Source organism: Poecile atricapillus, chromosome Z (assembly GCF_030490865.1).
Source record: "Poecile atricapillus isolate bPoeAtr1 chromosome Z, bPoeAtr1.hap1, whole genome shotgun sequence".
NCBI lineage: Eukaryota > Metazoa > Chordata > Aves > Passeriformes > Paridae > Poecile > Poecile atricapillus.
The window spans coordinates 122,358,891-122,377,724 of NC_081289.1; positions in this window are offsets into that span (position 1 = coordinate 122,358,891).

Here is an 18,834-nt window from a genome sequence, read left to right on the forward strand (position 1 = left end):
CCTGGACCGCCCCCTTTGGAATTCCCCTATTCCTCGGAGCCCCATTGGCCCATGTGCCCCACTCTCCTCCCCTTGTGTTCTCCATTGGTTTATGTATTGTGTAACCCCGCCTTGTGCTCCTCCCCTAAGTCTTCCCTATTGGTTTATTATTTGTACACTCCCCTTGCTCCTCCCCCACACATAAGTTGCTGTACCCGTGTATCTTTTGTCTTTCTTCCCTGGAACCATCAAGAGAATAAATCTCTCTTGGAAACCACGTGGAAGACCTCTCCCTCGTCCTTGTTCCTGCCCTCGATGCTGGTCAGCCACTGCCGTAGAGCATAAGCCCTAAGCTGCCCTGCTTTCCAGGAGCAGCCCACTCTTGGCTCGGTGCCGGGAGCTGGCTGGGGAAAAATCCGGCTCCGCGTCAAGTTTCTTGAGTTTCTTCCTCTATCTTGTCTTCTAATTTCTGCAGACATGCTTCCACAGCTGTGATTCTTGCATGTGTGGGGGCATGCACGGTATCTGCATATGCTCAGAGCTGCTTCATCATATCAAGCACAGTCTCCTCCTTTTCATCTTGCTTCATCATTGCTAAAGCAGAAGGGTATTCTTGTGGCCTGAGTCAAACAAGTTTTCACCACATCATGGATATACATGGTACCAAGTCTGGATTTCTAGTGTTTAGGTCATCGACAAAGACAATCTCTACTGGTGCCATTTCTCTCAAGTGCTGAATCCCTTGTTCTACGGTCTTCCAACGAGTTTGCTGTATATAGAGATCATCTGCACAGGTATCTTTGTCCCACACTTCTCAGGACTCGTTCCCAGAGACTATAAGGGTCAGCCCCCCTATCATCCCCTGGTCGATAACCGGGTCATGTCACAGGGATCCAAGATGCCTCACTTCAGTACCGTTCAGAACTGTAGCTTCACTTGTAGCATCCCACAGACAGACTAACCAACTAATTATAGATTCATCAGGTCATTGTGTGTAATCGTTTCTTAGGCCATGAAGGTCCTTCAGGGAGAAGGATCAGCACCTTCTGATTTTTGGTCAGTTGCTGGTCTTGAGGGTCCTTCGCCCGCATCACCATTATCATCATCTACTGGCCGATTGGTTTTGGTTTTGAATTTCATGCCTCTCATGGTAGGAACAAGAGACATTGGCTTAGGTTCACTGTCTGGTTTGGCTGCTGGCTTAGGCTCACTGTCTGTTTTAGCTGCTGGCTTGGGCTCACTGTCTGTTTTAGCTTCTGGCTTGGCTGCAGCCTGAGTGACTGGGGTAGCTGCTGATTTATCTCCCTGCCCTACAGTATCTAGCAGCGTGCGATAAGCATACGCTAGGGCCCAGCTTATTGCAATGAGATTTTTCTCCTTAGAATCATCGTAGCAATTCTCTTCCAGATATTTCCCTACTTCATCTGGGTTCTGAATTTGTTCACGTGAAAATTCCCAGGCTGGGAGATCAGAAAATTTCTTTAGAGTCCAACCCATTCTCTCCCATTCTCTACACCACTCAGGATTTCCTATACCTGTGTCTACTTCTGGGGCAGGGGTCTCACTAGCTCCTCTGGATATCTCAGCCCTCACTCTAGACAAGCTGAAAACTGTACACAGGAAGCCTACTAGATTAAATACTAGGAAAGTGATTCAGGGGAAACTGAATATTCTCAAAAAGGGACATAACATTCAAAGGAGAAGAAGGAAAGAAAAGGCTGAAAAACCTCATCCCCTGCTCTTCCTCTAACAAACTGGGTGCAATTACCAATAAACTCCCAAAATGTGCTACTGGGACTGGGAGGCAGGGTCGGGCAAAGAAACCAGAAGCCAAACATACCTGGCAGAAACTTCAGTACTTTTATGAACTTCCTATAAATCATTATCACCGAGCCCAGCATAATAGCTATTCTAATCTGTGCCCCTCTACTGTAAAAGAGGTAAAAGAGAGGTATTAAAACCTCAAAAAAGTCTAAGGACCAGAACCACATGAAGGCCTCCACCCCGAGAGACATTATGCATCCAAACAATATGGCTACTGACTACTTTATCCCAATACAGAGTAAGTACAACCAAAATGCAATTAGTAATCAGTATAGGTTTTTTCCACTTTCTGAAGCCACGTGTTGGGCACCAAGAACTGTATTTGTCCTAGTTCAGGGCAAAATTGGGAGAGAACCTCCAAATGGGGTTCCCCCAGAGAAGCAAAATTCAAATGGCCCCTTCCCTCAACTGGTTTGGGAAAAAAATATTTCCTTGAAGAGAAGTGGAAAAAACCTGTTTATTTAACAGAAATTGAATAATATTAAATAATAAAACCTCTCGCTGTTTAATGGGATGGCAAATCAAGGAAGAAAAGTCCTTTTCATGTGGTGTAGCTCAGCCCACTCAGATTTTTATCAGTCCCTCCAGCGCTGGCAAGTGCCGAGGCCCAGGCCCCGGTGGGCCACAGGCGTGAGCTCCTGGGGTTTGGCTGGGTGTTCAGTCCAGAGCAGTTTTGAACAGATCCAAGAAAAAAGGAAAAAAAGTCCTCCTCAGCTAGCTGAAACTAACTAACTGTATAAGAGAAGCTCTGTCCTGCTGTCTGTCCGTGCTGCAGACACCACAGTACAGGAGCGAGATGTGTGGGAGTGATGTTTTTCCTCAACACAAACTGCGGCTTCTTCTTCCCCCCTTCACTCTCAGAGCCAGTCTTTAAGGTGCAGAACTTAATATGTAACATAAACCAGGCAACTGGGGATACGAGCATCATAAAGTCACCTCAGGACAGCTACATACAAGTTATGCTACATACTCTTTGAAAATACGTAAGTCTGCAAATAAAGCTGAATTACCACCACACACCTACACAATTTTTTTTTGTTTTCAAGAATAATCTTCAATGTCATTTCTATATTTGACAAAATTGTTCAGTAAGTGAGGCCAACAACAAATAACAGTATGAAAATAAAAATTGTCTAGAAGCAGCAATATTAAGAAAATAACTCATGTTTCCAAGCGCTAAAAATGTTTTATTTCTAACTCTGAAGCATTAACTTGCATTACTGGCTGTGCTTAGGCTCAGCTACGGAATTTTAGAAGTAGAGTGCAATTGTTTTCTTACAGCTAATTCACTTAATTAAATAGATGAAAATACACCAAATCTGTGTTCATATTTAAGCATATATGATGAAAACATGGAAAAGGTGTTATTGGTGGATCATAGAGTATATTGTAAAATGTGTCAGAAAGCATGATGTACTTTGTTATTAGTACATGTTTGTATCAATAATAGAAAAATATTAATTAACATTTAAAACCCCAGCAATTTTATTTCTAAGGGTATGGATATCTGGGTGTGCAGGGAAGTATGTATAATGCTTTCTGGGACAGACACTCTTTTCTAAATAATGGTTGGGGGGAGTTTGTTTTCCAGAACTCTTTTGCAACAATTTTAAACCTAGTCAATCATAGATACATTTCCATGTGAATTAATGATGTTACACTGGAGTTGAATACAATCCTTTATGATGACTGTGAATCCTGTTGTGCCTTTTGGATGGTACAGAAACTGTCAATTCTTCAGTGATTTTTGGTGGCGTTCTGCTTGTGTTGCATCTGGTTGAAGGTTTTTCATAAGATCTATTAGCCCTAGCCATTGTGAGAGCACTGTTGCATAGAGGCAGGTGCCTAAACATAATTTGCTGATGCTGTAGCTATGCTGACATAGAGCAAGGCATTCCATATGTGGGACCCTTAAACATATCCATCTTTACATTTTCCCTTGTATTGCACCTTCCCAGCAGCTCACATGTAAAGCTGCACTTGCTGTGAATATGATTTTGTCACCCCGGACTAGTGTCACCCAGTCATTCCAGCTTCCATCTGACTCCACATAACCAATATTTTCAAAGCAGTTTGTTACATGTTTTATACAAATTTACTTTAGTGGGAGTAATTGTTACTGCCAATTCACTATGCCTTCTGTCTAAAAAAAGTCCATCTAGATTTTGTTTCTTTCTTGTAGATAGGAGCACATATAGTAATTACTGCTCATTCCCATTTCATGGAAGCAGCTGTTCAGCCTGATGGTGTCAAATGTCTGCATACATAAACAATTACATAGTATATGTTTAATTTGGAGTGTGCACAGTGCACCTAATATACTTGCAAGCAAACACACCAGGGTGCAGAGTGCTGCCTACAACCCGTAACTTCTATGTGAAAGGCTAGCTTAAGAAGGTAAGGCCATGCATATGCTACATTGCAAGAAAAGAGCAGACACACTCAAAAGCGTTGCAGTATGCCACAAGTCCCTTTTAAGAGTTCCCAATTAATATGTCTCTCAGTTAAACACAACCCATAAGAAACAGCCGACTTGTAAGGTGTGTAAATGCTGAGTCTTATTAATCCTGCGTTCTGATCATATCCCTACCCCCCTTTTAAATTTATTTGCTTGGCTCTAATAAGGGACTTTCTGCAGTGAAGCTTTTTTGTGTTGCACCAGTAGTTCACTTCAATGTTAGAGCCAGTACATTTGCCACATGGTATAGTTCAAATTAAAGACATTATGCCACCTATGCTGCTGAGGTCAGAGCAAACCTTGCAGAGGGAAGTGCAGCCACTAGGGTTTAGTCCACTAAGCCCCAGTGGCAGTTTCCATCACCTTGTCTATCCACTGACAGTTGGTTTCAACAGATTGAAAAGCCAGTGACCAAATGCATGTGTGCTTCAGCTCAGGACTGAGACCATTATTTTAATAAGTAAATGCTCAATGAGCTTTTATAGTATTTTGTTTACCCATCAAAACCATGTGTGCAGTCTGACTGTAATTTCATTTTCATTTATGATCAAACAAAATGTGAAAATTATTTAGCCTTCAAATTTTATCTTTTTTTGTAGGAAAATGAAATTTCATTAAGCCTCCCCAAAGGATACTACAAAATGAGATCAGATTTTCAATATAAGTTATTCATGTTTACTTAATTTTTAATATATGTTAAGTAGATAAAATAAGCCTCTGTACAGTTGCCAGCACACAGCTATGCACCGTCTAAGTGCGCAAAAATTAATTTCCCTGACTGTCAGCATACGAGAATAATATCAGTGTTGCTTGTAGTGCAAAACTCTTGATCTTTCTTATCAGATCTATTTTAACTGGTCAAAATTGTCTTCCACAAATATTCCCCCAAAACACTCAGAGTTGTGCAGCACCACAAATACAGGCAAGTAGCGCAGGTATGGAATTGGACAAGGATAAAAATTATTGCTGTTGCACAGTTTGTGAGATACCTACTAAATATGGTCATTCATGTCGGAGCTGTGTTTTGTTACAGGAGAGGCTCCGTTACGTAGGGAAGCTAAGTTAAGGGGAAAGGAGATACCAGGCAGAAGCTGAAAAGGGTCAGGGGCAAAGTCCTTTCTCATTTCTGCCTTTGTACCTTCTCCAAACACCACTGGGATGGATCCTGGTTTCAACTATGCTTCTATGAAAAGGCAGTAGCCCATTGGGAAGTGGTGGTATAAAATCAGATGGAAACCTACTCATTTTCAGCAAAGTTATAGTTATATTTACCCTAGGTAGAGAAGGCGGCAATGGTGATTCCTCAAATATGACACTACTGGAGAGCATAAGTTACAAAACAGCCTTCTCCTACAGTTTCCATGATTAAACTGTGCCCATAGTAAATGCTTAGCTACAACTCAAACCTTTTCTAGCTAACTTGAGGCTTTTTAAAAAGCAGTTTTTCGTATCTCAGACCAACCATTAGGTGAAGAACTGCAAGCAGTGAGAGAAAAAGGGATTTATATGTGTGCATCAAAAGGAGAATATATCCTTTTGCGAATTATTTCCATGGGTCCCCTACGTACAAATGAAGAGATATGTGATGTAGCAATTCATTGTTCTGACATACATTGCAATCATGATGTGCAATTTTTAATGCATCGTGTTACATTAAGCTTAGCCCATGGTTTAACACCATGTAACATAAATTTCTGTGAAGGGAGTAACATAACATGATACTGTCTTTTAAAAGACACACACGATTTTTTCAGATCACCTACTTTTTATCCATGAGTGCCCAATCCAAAAATCAAGGTGGCAGATGAAAGTGGATTGAATGAGTATCCACAAACCAGAGTATTTATCTTGTGTAGTTTTGCTCACTGCTACCTGTAGTCAATGACTCCAGTCAATTTTTATGTTGTAATGCATGAGCAAAGTTGATGGACATATTTTTTTGACACCCCTAGTTAGATTTTATTCAGGGTCAATCAAGGGAGACCTGACAGCTGTTAAGACTATAAAACACACTGAGAATTCTCACAAGTGTTTATTTCTCAATAATGACAGGAGCTTTGAGTATGAACCTGTCACTAACCTTATCTCTTTTTGTCCTACCTTGGAGGGAGGTTTTCTGTTTTAATTGATGGTTTACTTTAAAATGGACATATCAGTATGAATGATTCTCATTGGAATTAAATAAAAAAATTAACTATTGATTTGACAGTAACTGAATATAATAAAATCTCCAGTGAAAGACCAAACTCATATCTGAAGTTTGAAGAGCTCACAAAATAAAGCTGCATGTGATGAATCTCTTCAGAAGGAAAGAAAAATAATTACATTTTATATATTTAGGTATACTTATAATTTGTTTATCTCCCCCTGAATCATTAAAGTCAGAATTTTTAAAGACTTTTCATAGACTTTTCATATACATTTCTTGAAACCTGTCTTCGATGCTTTCTGTATTCCTAAGGTATTAATGTAGATTTTAATTTAATCCTTTTTGTGGTACAATACTGAACAAAACCATGGCACCAACTGACATCTGTCTGGTGTGGATTTGACTGATCACATGGTTCATTGCAAAATTTAAATACCAGCCAAGAAGATTCCTCTGGTTTTTGGACATATTGGAAACTACAGTTTTTATCACTCGGGATGATGTTCTCCAATGAAAAAATAATGTTTTTACCAGTGCTTATCAGACAGGAACGTGTAGGTAGCACACAAAGGTGGACAACAGCAAACTGGCTGCCACCAAATAAGCAGATAATGATAATATCCCCTATGGTGCTGCATGTAACATTCTGAATGCTTCTCACAAGTCAGTAAAATAGACAAATAGTACCTGTAAAGTGTAACATCAAGATGAAACAGTATTAGAAAGTCCAAGAGAGATAAAAAATGTATGCTTTTAAAAAGACACCAATCTTTATTTGACAGAGATAAACATGTTGTCATGGTAGAGCTTGATGCTGTAAAGCAACTGGCAAAAAAATTGTGATTAAAGTTTAGCACTCTACAATATCACTTTTGCACATTTTAAGTAGTTTGTAAATTGGTAAGTTGTTGTTGCTTAATTATCAAAATGTAGAGGCTCTGGTGAGTTGTTGTAGTAATCTGTTCATCTGGCCTAAGTTATTGGATAGATCTATTAATCATTGGAAAGGAAGTATTAAAATAATTACTAATAAAATCTGCTGCTGGTACAAATGCTACTGACACTGTAAGTAGTAAGAACAGATTAGTTCTGTAAAGGAAGTTGGATTGCTGGGTGAAATAAACTTATTAAAAATAAATAACTGCAATGCTGGAAAGGTCAGGGTCACACATGTAGAAGTACAGAATATAAGTTAGACATATGGAGTGAAAGCTTTGACTTGGGAACATGTAGCCCCAGAGAAAGACTGTGGGGTTGTGATTGCTAACCAACTGAACATGAGCCTGGCTATAACATTGTGGCTGACAGGGAGCAGGTAGTACCCATTAAATATACTGTCATTTTGGTATTCCTAAATGTTGGAGTCTTAAATATCTAGAGATGTTGAAAGGGTGAGGCTCTGGCTGAAGCCACATACACAGTTTTAGACTTTTAAAAGGGAAGAAGAGCTTGTAAGGTTCAGAACAAATCTCTGGGAGTAATACAGTACCTGAAAAGTACAATCTATGCAGCAAACCACAGGAAGTTAGTGATAAAAGAAGAAAGTCAGTTGGTTTGTAACCCACACAGAGAAGGAATTTCTGATAGCAGATGACTCACAACAAAGCAGAAAGAATAAATGGCAGATGACAACAGCAAGCTTGAACTAGACAAATCAGAATTAAGGAGAATTGAATTAAGGAGAGAAATTTTAAATACTGGGCAACATATTATAAATACTGGTCAAACTACCAATGAGAGATGGAGGTGTTTAAGATTGGATGTTTTGTGTAAAAAGAAAGCTTTGGCTTCAGTAGGAGGAATGGGTGTGTATGTGTTCAAAAATAGCTAGATACAAAATCAAGGACTGGAAGAATGGGTGTTGGGGTCTTTATGAACGAAGTGTGTAACTAATCACCTGAAATGACCAATCAGGTTCTGGAAGAATGTGTACAGAGGTCTTTACGAACATCAAGCTGCGCAAATTTGTTGCAGAGCTGAGCACAATCTGAACTCTTGAACTTTAGGGGGGAATGAGAAGTCTTAATAGACTTAGGAGTATGAACTTCTCTGCCCAGGGTGAGCTTAAAGCTGAATTTAATGATCTTACAAAGCATGATGCAGGGAGAGTACATGCTGAAGGGGGAATATGTGGTAGGATGTTTGGGAAGTCCATACCTTCCTAGTACCTCAGACAATGGGGAAAGGAAAAGGGCAACACATAATCAGGAGTTTAGGATTAATAGGAGGATGCATCCTCCAAAAACTGGAGAGAGACTCCACAGATATTTGGCTCTGTGGACTCTCTTCTTTTGATGAAATTGATTTTTGCAGGACTCCTCTGTGTCCAGGGTGGACACTGGCCTGTGTCAGTGTGACTTTCTACACAGTTTAACTGCAAGTTAAGTCACAGTAGAAATTAGCATGTGAAATCTCTACAAAGGCTAATGTTGTAGAATCATAGAATGATTTGCATTGGAAGAAACTTTAAAGACCAACTTAAACCACGACACCATGCCACCATGGGCACGGACACCTTCCATCAGACCAGGTTGCCCAGAGCTCCATCCAACCTGACTTTGAACACTTCCAGGGATGGAGCATCCACAGTTTCTCTGGACAGGCTGTCCCTGTGCCTCACCACCTTTACAGTAAAGAATTTTGTTCTTATATCTAATCTATACCTACCATCTATTAGTTTGAAGCCATTCCTCCTTGTCACTATACGCCTTTCTTGAAAGTTCTTCTCCAGCTCTCTAGCAGGTCTGTTGTAGGTACTGGAAGGTGCTATAAGGGCCTTGCTATGGAGCCTTTTCTTCTCCAGTGTGAGAAACCCCAATTCTCTCAGGCTGTCCTCACAGGAGAGTTGGTCCATTCCTCTGATTATTTTGGTCTCCCTCCTCCAGACTCATTCCACGACATCCATGTCTTTCTTCCTCTCGGGGCCTCAGAGCAGGATGCAGCGCTGCAGGTGGAGTCTTGGGAGTCCAGAGCAGAGTAGCAGAATCCTTTCCTTGCCTTACTAGCCACGCTGCTTTTTATGCAGCCCAGGACACAACTGTCTTTCTGGGCAGCAACTACATGTTGTGGGGTCATGTTGAGTTTCTCCTTCACCAGCGCCACTGGGTCATCTCTTTAGGGCTGCTCCCTATCCATTGTCCACCCAGCCTGTACTTGTGCTTGGGACTGCTGTGACCTACATACAGGACCTTGCTCTTGGCCTTGTTGAACTTCATGAGATTTGCATGAGTCCAGCTCTCATGCCTGACAAGATTCCTCTGGATGGCATCCCCTCCCTCAAGCATTGTGTACCATACAGCTTGGTGTTTAAGGAATGTTTTTTGTTTAGCTTAAATCGGTGAGTTTTAAACAGAATGGGTCACTCAGAATTACAGTACTGTGTGATTTAATCTGCTGTTTGCTTGGCTCTACTGGCTCAGCATGAGCAGCTGGATTTGCTGGAGCCCTGGGCTGCAAACTGTGAACTTTCACCCAGATGTGTTGGACCAGAGTTGGTTTGCTTGGTAGCTGGCACAGTTTTGTGTTTTGTCTTTAGTTTGGGAAGAAGATTAATAAGACACTGATGCTTAGTTGTTGCTAAGTGGTTTTTATCCCAAGTCTAGGCCTTCTTTCATTACTATGTCCTGATTGATCTAGTGCACAAGAAACACAAAGCAGAAGACAAGGAGGCTGCAGCTATCAGCAGAAGCTACAGCTCAACAAGATAAGAGCAGTTGACAGCCTGACTGTGGGGAGACAGAGAAAGAATCCAATAAGGTGTTAGGAAATCCCAGCTCAAAAATCACCATTGGACTTGAAATCAGGTGAAGAGTGCCTGAGGGCAGGTGCATACATCACGAGGGTCTAATTGCCCAGAGGTTATTGTCTTCTGGGTCAGTTTAAGCTGATCTGTTGCTATATCACTCCATTAAATTATTCATTTTTATACATCTGACACCTGAGACTCTGCTGCAGAAAACCCAGGACAAAGCCTGAAGGAGGAAGTGTATCCAAGAAAAAGTGTGTGTGCAAGGATCTGAAAGGGAGCCCATCAGCCCCACTGGGAACAGACTCCAGTCCTAGCAGGGAAAGCCTGGGTGGTGGGTGTGACATTCCTTGAAGGTGAGAGAATTCTTGGGCTGTGGCTTCTCCTTTAACACTTTGTGTTGTTTACCGAGGTGCTGAGAGTGCACTCAGTCCTATTGTGCATGTTGCTGATAAAGTTATTAAACAATGGCAGCCCCAATACTGACCTCAGAGGAACATCACTGGTCACCAGGATCCACTCTGACAGCAAGCCATTGACTACAACAATATGTTGACTACCCAGCCAATTCCTTGTCCACCAAGTGGTCCATCCACTCAGCTATTCTAAGTGGTTTCCTCCATCCCTAAAACCTGCTTGTCAAAAATGCGTACACATAAACTTAGGGAAAAAAACTCAGCTACAGGACCTGAGGTCCATCCACTGACAACAAACTTAGTGCTGAAGTCCCTCTCCATAACTGTTAAGGTGCTTTTTTTTATGGGAAAGAAGGGGACATTGAGATCTTTTTAGTTATTTCTTACACACAAGGCACAAAAGATACTATAAATAATTACCTAAGACCTTCTTGCTGTAAATGTATACAAAATACTGTTTTTACTAAAATTAGCTTGATCAAACCAGTTTAATGGGATTTTAGTATTTCTAGTCTTCAGTGAGGGATAAAAACCTTTCTATTTTCAGAAATGTAATTTATTATTTTTAATATATAAGTAAAACTTTCAAAATACATACTGGAACAATAATTTCTAATCTAGCAGAAAAGATGACCAAACATGAGGAAACCAGGCTTCTGAAATATCATCTACATCAGAGTTATACTTTAGCAGCAAATTTCATCTTGCTTAAATGAAGCTGAGTCATGATGTTCGGTTCATACAGTGTAAGATGGATAGCTAAAACTGTTTGGATGATTCATCTCCTACAAATGGCTGAAGCTAGATGAGATGAATCCAGACTGAATGCCTAAGCTGAAAAAGTGGCATGCCCCCAACTCAAGTCTGTTTTAGTTCTGGGTATGTTTAAAGTTTGTAGGCACTGTATTTCCAACATTAACTTTGGGGAAAATTCCCCTAAGCACACAAAGACCTCAGCAATGGCCATAGCATGCCACACCTATGACTGCTTTAGAAATTCCAGTAAGGTTTTCTGTCCCTTCCTTATCTTTGGAGTCATCATTTGCTGTTGGTTTAACTCCACAGCTTAACCCAGATTCTCCAGGATTAGGATGATGTGGGTCAATGCACAATTTTTGCTGCCAGGAGAACATCCACAGTGAGAGCACAGAAAGTATTAAGTATGGAAAAAACTTTTAGCCTGTACATGAAGCTTTGTGTTTGCTACAATAATTCCACATGATTGAAGCCAAGACAGGAAGAAGAGTAACAGTGCATCTGAGTGATTACGTCATTTTCTCTCTGTGAGAAAATATTCATAGGCAAAATAGTCTCAGTATGTGGTTAGAGATGGCTTCCACCTTGGAAAGTTCCCGCTTGCCTGGTTATATGGATGCTGTCTTAGGAGACCTTCCTGGGCAGAAAAGGGAATTCAAGGGAGGTGAAAGCTCATACCACTGACCTACTGGTTAAAGCAGCACCACCAATGCATTTAGGCTTTTAAGAGAAAAGATGTAGCTGTCTAAATCCATTAGAGAGTTCAGACAGGGCATCCTGAGTATGAGGAAGTACCTGAAAGCACATCAGCAAAGACACTGAAAGGCTGAATTTGATATGGTTTTCTCATTGGTACTTTCTCAAGTGCCCTGCTCAGTTAGTAGTCGGAGGCATGTAATGCCCCAGTGAGTGTACCAGCAGCCCAGTATCCAGTGTGCTTTTGGGAATTTCTAGAGGTACTGAAAAGCTAGAATTAAAGTAGATATTTATTTTTAATTTAGAAAGCATGTAAAATTAATTCAATAAAATTGAATTCAAATGTAAAACACTTCAGCCTCCAATAGAGGTTAGATTTTCTCAGTATTATTTAAGTATACTAGAAACATTCTCCTACTCAAAGAGAGCTACTTGGCAATTAGAAGAAAAACATCAAACTTTCAAGAGCAACATGGACTTTATTAAAATAATTATTATGTCTTCAAATCCAGTAATGTACATTTTTTCATGTAAAAATTATCTGTTCTTCCTTTACCATGGTGCTGATATTGGTTTATGCTTGCTTTTCAGATATTGTTCAGAAATGCCTTGTTTTCTTTCTCTTAGCTGAACTGGCAGGTGCAGTGCTTTTGTCATGTAATTATCATTGCTCATGGAAAATTCAGAAATGGCTTGAAGACTGAAAATGTGTCACTGTTTTGTGTTCTAATCTAAGAACAAAAATAGTGGAGAATATGGACAAAACCCTAATAGTGAGAGGTCAGATTCCCAAAGAAATTTTGGTGCTTAGAGATGGAGACAGATGACCAGTGGGAGTTTCAAAATCCCTCCTACAGATTAAAAGTCTAACTCCTATTGACTTCAGGGTAAATGAGGCAGTAGCCCCTATAGGCACTTCGGATAATTTCACTAGCCATTTATCTGCATGTTAGACATCTAAGTATTAGCTCTTGGAGACAAGAAGCAATCCCTCAGTTCACTAAATGTATCCCCTTCTTTCATTTAGTAATCTGGCTAGTTTTAAATAAACTTCCTGCTTACAGGGAAATAAAGGGATGCCATATGTTTAAGACAGTTAAATACAATTAATTTTAAATCAGTTTTATGCCTTTAAATTTATTTTTAATTTCTCCGCCAATGCATTTTGATCCAAGCTCCAAATAAAAGGATCATTTAGGAAAGAGAAGTGTTTTGTCATTTTTGTGAGATAATATGTATGTAAAATGTAAAAGTCTCACAAAGTAGAATGACTGTCACACTCTCATTGTGTATATTTATACGATAAATTAAAAAATACATTGAAGTATAGCATATGTACCTTGCACATATAATTACAAATCAGCTTGTGTTAATTATTGTGCCAATCAGAGAGAACAAAGTTGGTACTAAGTACAAGTGCAAAGAAGATCGAAAATCAGCTACTTAATTTTAGGTTTCCTTATCACTGTTTTTAATCCTGATTGTAATTGGAAGAATATGAATAGGTAAAGACTAACAAGAATGTAAAATATAGCCCTGTGGAATACAGTCATAATCTCTTAAATCTGTTTTTTCCAGAATGACAAGAAAGGTTGTACCTTGTCCTCCTGATTATTGGACCAGATCTATGAAGATTTCTATGCCATAATCAATGCAAACATAACACAATGTAAGTGACCTGTTTTTTGAATTTATGATTACCCTTAACTCTGTTCCGGCTTATTACAGGTAACATGTGCTGTTAATAACCCATCTTTAATATTTTTAATCTTTGTGTTACACATCACAAGTAATAAGACTGGGGCCTCTGAATACTTAAGTCCTTGATTTTTCAGAACCCTCAACACATTGCTCCTCTGTGTAAATCTGGCAAATAAAATAGAAGAAAAACAACTCTGCCTAAGGAAAGGGAAGAAGACAGCCTGAATCTCATACCATCAAGCAGAAAAGGGCATATACATGATGAAGCTTGTATGTATTATCACTGTGCTCTGCAAAAGCTTTTCTTAAAATTGCAGGGAATGTAGATCAAATCATGTTGTAAAGTAGGAGAAGAAAAATAACGTTTGTTTCTTTTCACTGACACTCAGGCCAAAACATTTTATGTCTTGGTTTTCTAAATCCTATTGCATCTTGCTGAGAAAGCTGGGAAGAGCAGGGAAGGGCAGGGAGCTAAATTTTCTTAGTGAGTGCATGAATAGCAAGACCTGTGTGCATAACTTTTCTTCACCACTTGGAAAATTGCCTCCTACTGCATTTGTTTGAGGCTTGAAGAAAAACCTTTTTTATCTCTAAGGGTTATATAAGGCCTAAACTAGTATTTAATGGTATGGAAACAATAATGTGACATCCTTCCAGTAAATACAGCTTTGTGGTGTTCAGCATGTTTTACAGTAATGGCATTACTTCATCGTTTATTGGTGTTGTGAGCAGCTTGAACGGAAGGAAAAAACTGCAAACAAAACTAAACAGGTGCACTTAGAGGAGCTGCCTTGTCTGAGAATTGAGAAATATGATCAGTTTTACTATACAGACTTCTATCTGAATATGACAGGGCTTGATCTCTTCCATGCCAGATTTGGTTTCATGTAGAAATACTTGAGAGTTTATTTACCCTAAACCATTTCATTAGAATTAGTGGCTGCTGCAACATTTTCTAATTGGCTTTATTTAATTATGAAGTCCTTGTTTAGCCCCATTTGTCCTCCATCAATCCCTATTCCTTCTGCACAAGGGAGTGTGTGGGCCACAAACAGCCCTTTTGGTTTTCTCGGAGCTAACAGAAGAACAAGAGGGACCTTAAAGCTGCCCTCACTTGCCAGGGTATGTGTAGCTGGCAAACAGGTGCTAGAATTTTGGAAGCTTCTGCTGTTTTCATTTTAATTTGATGTTCCATCAGCCTAAAGGCAGAGGAAGCAGAGCTCAGGGAAGCCTGGCCAAATTTGCAAGAGTTTGAAACATTTGTAGGAGTAAAACGAGCACTCAGTTCTTTCCTGCACATGAACACAGGGCAGACTTAATCTTATCATGCAAGACCTCTTCTCTACTCAACAGCTGCCAGCATGATGAAAACAAGTTGCTCTTCTCTTAGACATAGATTTTTGTCTGTAGGCCAGCTTTTCTGAAGTTTCTAGCAAGCAAGTTTCCATACCTGGGACCTGCTGCTGTGCTTTGGTGGGGGTTAATCCACATCACTGTAGCAGTCCTGGGATGTGAGATGGTCTGTCTCAGGGAATCTGATAGACCTTCACCTCCTGGGGGCTTTCCTGAGGCTCTTGGGGGTCTCTGCTTCAAGAATTAGTGTTGCTGTTGATGTGCCAGTGCTATATGAACTGAGGGAAGATCTCATCTCTGTCAGCTCCCAGGCACCATCTGTGAGATGTAGCACAAATGGAACATAATGTCTTCTCACCCATTTTAAAATAAGACACCAACAACTCAAATTTTCTCTCTCATGTCTCAGGGAAGAGCTTGTGTGTTAAAAGCACCTGTATAAAGTTGCTGGATTATGAAGTATGTATTATTTATTATTTTCATGCTTGCAACAGTTTGACAGAAGAGAAGAGGTGATGACAACTGAAGGGAATATAGAAACTAGAAGAGGTACATTAAAAGATTGTGAGGAGCACTTTGTCATCTTGTTCCTGCTTGTATACTGACTTGATTAGTTGAAATACATGTGTACATTTATTCCATACCAGAAATAAATGATGGTGATACATAAAGATTTTACAAGTGCAACTTGGAAGTAAAGTAACTATTCAGAGGTGAAAATGTGAGCAATTATATAAACCATGTGCCTTACTGTCACCTGTTTTGTGCTTTCCACTTGTGTTTCATGGAAAATAGCTATTGAAATGTTTTGAAAGTATTTTGGTAGCATTTAATGGGGAAATTTTTGCCCCTCCTCCTCCACCCAGCGCAGGATATTAGGAAGTGCAAATTCAGGTAAAAGTGGAATCAGGTCAGCATCTTATCTGGCTCATAGAAGCTTCCTACCACAGAACAATATCTTAAGGCTTCTTATGTCTAATAATAATAATGACTAATATTATGCTCCTCTGGAAAGAGTTTTCCCCTTTGGAAGGAGGGGAAACACCTGCTGTATTTTACTAAGATAACTTCTTTGAAAATAGTGGTAGTCTTCATCTGTTCCATTTTGGCAGTCCCCAAGCAGCTATCTCTCTTTGGGTGAGGGCTCTTTGCAAAAAGAGAGAAAAAGGAAATCAATTCAGTAAAGCTTGAGAGATGGAGAGGTAACAATAGGCAGTATTCTAGGGACAGATCCCTCTTTGGAGTAAAATGCCTCAGCTCTTCCAGATTTACAACAGTTTAGACCAGGAAGAAACTCCCCTTTGAGCACTACACTGCTCCCTTTGGGAATAAGAATAGACCATTTCAACACTGATATTGGAGGAGATGTACAATCTTTGCTTCTATTTATAAAGTGTAAAAAGAGGCAATCTCTTCAAATTGTGGGAGTTTATCTTGAAATTTATATGATATTCTTTCATAAATTGCTGTTGTAGCAAGAAATTGAAGCCATTTATCAGCAGGTATTGGAGATGTTACAATGATGCATTATGATACATTTAGCTACCAATATTTAGCTATCAATATGATACATTTATCATCAATATCTAGCCAATACTACCAATGATTTAGCTGGAGAGGTTAGATGAAAATACTCTGATGTATCATTAGGGAGACAGAGTGTCTGGAATGAAACACTCAAGTATCATTTATATTTTTTCTGCTGCTGTGTCCCAAAATTGCATCACTGCAGACCAGGGGGAATTTTAGAGTGTGTCTTCCCTTTACAGGTAGGAAGTTTTGCCTTCTTACACAGAAGTTTGCACAGTTCTGATTCCTGATATTACCAACATCCAGGTAAGTTATGATCTAACTTAAAATAATGTGATTTGAGCATACACAGCCTATTTTATTACTTGTCTTATTAATTATTGTCAGACAAAGGGAGCTAAATATTTCAGGTTTACATTTTGAGGTTTTTTTTGTCCAGCCAATTTTCAAAAGTATCAATGACCATAAAAGCAAGTTGATAAAGGAATTAGCACTCCAAATCCTGAGCATAGAGCACTCAAAAAGAGGTCCTCAAACAAATGTCAGAATATGTTGGATAAAATGGACTCAGGTAGGCTGCCTGTCACATGGGTAGTCATTTCTCTCACAAGAGAGCTGAAGTATAAAATCTTAAAATCACAGAATGGTTTGGGTTGGAAGGGACCTTTAAAGGTCATTTACTCGAGTCAACAATGAGCAGGGACATCTCCAACTAAATCAGCTTGATCAGAGCCTAGTAAAACCTGACCTTGAAGGGTCTCAGGGATGGGGCATCTACCCTTCCACATCCTCTTTCACATTTTTCAAAGCATTTCAGCTCATGGGTGAATAGTAAGCTATTGAGGACAGCTAGCTATCCATGAGTGTATCATTTTGTAATTGAGTATTGGATAGCAAAAAGTAGGCAGCCATGGGTAGAAGTTGTAAGTAGCAGTCCTGCTCTCTGGAAATGAGCAGTTCAGTTTAGCGAGGACGGTCACAGAAAGAAATAGCTCCTTGTATGACACTGGAGAAAATCATTGGCTCAAAACCACTGGCACGTGTGTGCATGTGTCTGCACAGGGAGGTGGGAGGTAGGGTAGAGCAAGTTCTGTGAAGGTGGAATGGTGCACTGCTCCACACCCCGCACCCCTGGAGCCTCCAGTCCAGCCCAGAATGGCTGTCAGTCACTGGCACAGTGGAAGCAATGCCCCACACCCTGCCCCAGTAGACCAAATCTGGGGGTGGTGGGTGGCCAGACCAGATAAAAAACATTGTGCAGATATGCACACAGCTGCCTTGCTACTGTCCCTGGATTTAGAGACAGCTGAGACCATGCTGGATCCAAGATGGATCCTACATCCTTGTTTTCTCTATTTTTTTTGCCTTTTTCCTTTTCTTCTCCTAATTTCCTTTACTTGAAATCTAGGTAATTTAAGGTTGGATGGGTTAGAGTTTGCTAACGCAATGTTTTGTGAAATACTTTATTCTGATTGTATGTTTGTTTTAAATTTTGCTAGGTTCTGGATCTTCTAAAGATTGCCAGTAAAGTTTGTTTTTTAACCTCCTGAGAATTTTTGTCAAGTTGTCTTTTTTGCCACCTCAGGCAAAAGTAGTACCTTATGCCACTTTTAAATAAAGTGCTCAATGAGGGCTGGGGCTTTACACCCCTAATTACACTATAGACTTTGAGGTGTTAGGGCATGTCCAGAGAAGAGCAGCAAAGCTGGTGAAGGGTCTAGACAAGTAAGTTATATGAGAAGCAGCTGAAAGATCTGGGTTTCTTTAGCCTGGAAAAGAGGAGGCTCAGGGGATACCTGATCATTCTCTACAACTGCCTGAAAGGAGGGTGTAGCCACATGGGGATTAGCTTCTTCTCACAAATAACAGGCAACAGAGCCAGAGGAAATTGGCTTCAAATTGCATCAGGGGAGGTGTAGATATCAGATATCAGAAAAAATTTCTTCATTGTCAGGCTGCCCAGGAAGTGTTCAAAAATAATGTAGATGTGTTTAGGAACATGGTTTAGTGGTAGACCTGGTAGTGTTAGGTAAATGATTGGACCCGATTATCTTAGAGGTCTATCCCAACCTTAATAATTCAGTAACTCTGATTCTATATTTCAATTATGTGTACACATATTAAGACTGCAGCAGGTTATGTGGCAGTACATCTGTGTCCCACTGAAGACAGTAAAAACATTCTTGTTCACATTAATGCTTGTCCCTATTATCATTTGACATCCCTA